This window comes from Physcomitrium patens, chromosome 26 (assembly GCF_059467195.1).
Source record: "Physcomitrium patens ecotype Gransden chromosome 26, ASM5946719v1, whole genome shotgun sequence".
Lineage (NCBI taxonomy): Eukaryota > Viridiplantae > Streptophyta > Bryopsida > Funariales > Funariaceae > Physcomitrium > Physcomitrium patens.
The window spans coordinates 1,142,501-1,145,000 of record NC_143435.1 but is presented as its reverse complement, the minus strand read 5'-3'; the positions used below and the strand labels follow the sequence as shown (position 1 = coordinate 1,145,000).

Sequence of the window (2,500 nt, the reverse complement as noted above, 5' to 3'; positions counted from 1 at the left end):
GTGACCTCCCGGGAAGTCCCGGTGCTGCATCCATTTTGCATCCGCTTGAACCTTCTCCGACGTGGCATCTTCTTCTCCGACATGGCAGTCCACTTAGCATTTGTCATGTGACAGGGCAGCCAGGTAGCTGACGTGGCATTTCAAAAAGTTAAAAAAAATAAAAATAAAAGCTGAAAGGGTGGAGAATATAATATTTACATGTTAGAGGTTAATTTATCAAGGATTTTGATCTATTTGGTGCTGATGTGGCACAGTGTAGTGTTAAAAAAATAAAAGTAAATGAAGGATGCATATTTGCAAACAAGTATTGTCACAATACAAAATGTTGGGTTTTGAAATTACAATGCTAGTTTATATGTTATGAGATTAAAATTTCAGAGTCTAGGTTGTATGATTAAAAGAACAAAGTATGAGTTGAGGGTTAGGGGTTAGGGGTTAGGGTTTAGGGTTTAGGGTTTTAGGGTTTGCATGGGGTATATAAACCTAGATTCTAGGATTCACATAGATTATATAAAGGGTTTAGAAAGTTGGGCTTGGAGTATGTAAAGAGAAGATAGATTTAAGAATTCACACAAACAAAAATAAATTGGATGTGGAGTGTGAAGGATGAAGAATTGAAGACATTAAGTTTCAGTGGTGATGGATTAGTTAGTGGGCAATGATTACCTGTACGATGCATTAGTTAGCAAGTCATTAACATATTTGTACAACCAATTGATTGCACACACACAAATTTATCTCCAAAGTGACATGTAAACGATTTAGTGGATTTTTGACATGACATGGACTACCACGTGGCAGCCACATCAGCAAGGTAACACGTGGCACTTGAAAAAATCAATTTAGTATTCTTCTGCCTTTTATTTTTCTACCTTATTCCAGTTAATTAAATTACTTTAATATTTTTAATTCACCAATTTATTTTTATTTTTATTTATATTTCTGTCTAGGCGCAAGACTGGGCGGCCAGCAAGGAGTCGAGACAGGGAGTTAATTTTAAAATTGATTTTTAAAAAATGATTTATTTATTTATTTCCACCTATGCGGAAGACTGGGCGGCCAACGAGGAGTCGAGACAGCCAGGAGTCGGGACTTGGGCAAGGGAGCGGGACAAGAGGTCGGGACTCGCGGCGGGACAAGGAAGAGGAGGAGGAAGTCCGGGACTCGCGACGGGACTGGGACTCGCGCCGGGACTAGGGAGTCGCGGCGGGACAAGGAAGAGGAGGAGGAAGTCCGGGACTCGCGACGGGACTGGGACTCGCGCCGGGACTAGGGAGTCGCGGCGGGACAAGGAAGAGGAGGAGGAAGTCCGGGACTCGCGACGGGACTGGGACTCGCGCCGGGACTAGGGAGTCGCGGCGGGACAAGGAAGAGGAGGAGGAAGTCCGGGACTCGCGACGGGACTGGGACTCGCGCCGGGACTAGGGAGTCGCGGCGGGACAAGGAAGAGGAGGAGGAAGTCCGGGACTCGCGCCGGGACTCGCGCCGGGACTAGGGAGTCGCGGCGGGACAAGGAAGAGGAGGAGGAAGTCCGGGACTCGCGCCGGGACTAGGGAGTCGCGGCGGGACAAGGAAGAGGAGGAGGAAGTCCGGGACTCGCCACGGGACTAGGGAGTCGCGGCGGGACAAGGAAGAGAAGGAGGAAGTCCGGGACTCGCGACGGGACTGGGACTCGCGGCGGGACAAGGAAGAGAAGGAGGAGGTCCGGGACTCGCGCCGGGACTAGGAAGAGGGGGAGGAGGTCCGGGACTCGCGACGGGACTAGGAAGTGGGGGAGGAGGTCCGGGACTCGCGCCGGGACTAGGGAAGAGGAGGAGGAGGAGGAAGGCCGGGACTGGGACTCGCGGCGGGAGTAGGTAGTGGGGGAGGAGGTCCGGGACTCGCAGCGGGACAAGGAGGAAGTCGGGGAGGAGGGCCGGGACCAGGAGTCGCGGCGGGGATAGCAGGCAGGACAGGGAGGGTGGGTGGTCTTCCACAAAAAAAAGTGTGTCTCGGAACTTCCTTAGTGCAGTAGGACGGGGGGGCCTGCCGAATCCCACAGAGAGTACTATGTGGGGGAAGGGTTCCTCTGAAGCGTCTCGGGAAAAGTCGTGAGGGGGTGACGGTTGCTCGGTGCCTACGGGTCCCGACTGCTCGCTGCCTTCTTTGAGCCCAGTACCGACGTTCGCAGGGGGGATACCTGGATACTACTGGGGTTACCTGGATACTTCTGGCGTGTTACCTTGGATCAGTGAGGAGTGGGGGTTAGTTTCCCGGCGACGCGACCCTCTGAGGAGGTCCCGCGGAGGGTCGCCGAGTATTATATGGTGAGCTGGCTGTCAAGGATTGTGAGTCCCGCTGCCAAAATTTTTTTTGGTGCGCGGGCGACTGGAAAAAGAGGGTTGGTCTTGTGCCGATACGCGTAACGTCGCAGCGAGTCCCAAGAGCTAGTAACCATTTTTGGCGGGGGGCGATGGCCTCGGTATTGTCAAGCCATTCTCTCATTCATTTGGGAGGGTGG

The 2,500-nt window shown here is 52.3% G+C and overlaps 1 non-coding gene across 1 annotated transcript in view; it reads left to right on the top strand.

Annotated features, from left to right (window-relative positions):
• LOC149986081 (5S ribosomal RNA) overlaps window positions 1-33 on the top strand; it is a 119-nt gene extending 86 nt beyond the window's left edge. The window contains exon 1 of the ribosomal RNA XR_016501477.1: window positions 1-33. This exon is cut by the window's left edge and continues 86 nt beyond it. This is a non-coding gene — a ribosomal RNA (5S ribosomal RNA).
• Window positions 34-2,500: the final 2,467 nt, after the last annotated feature.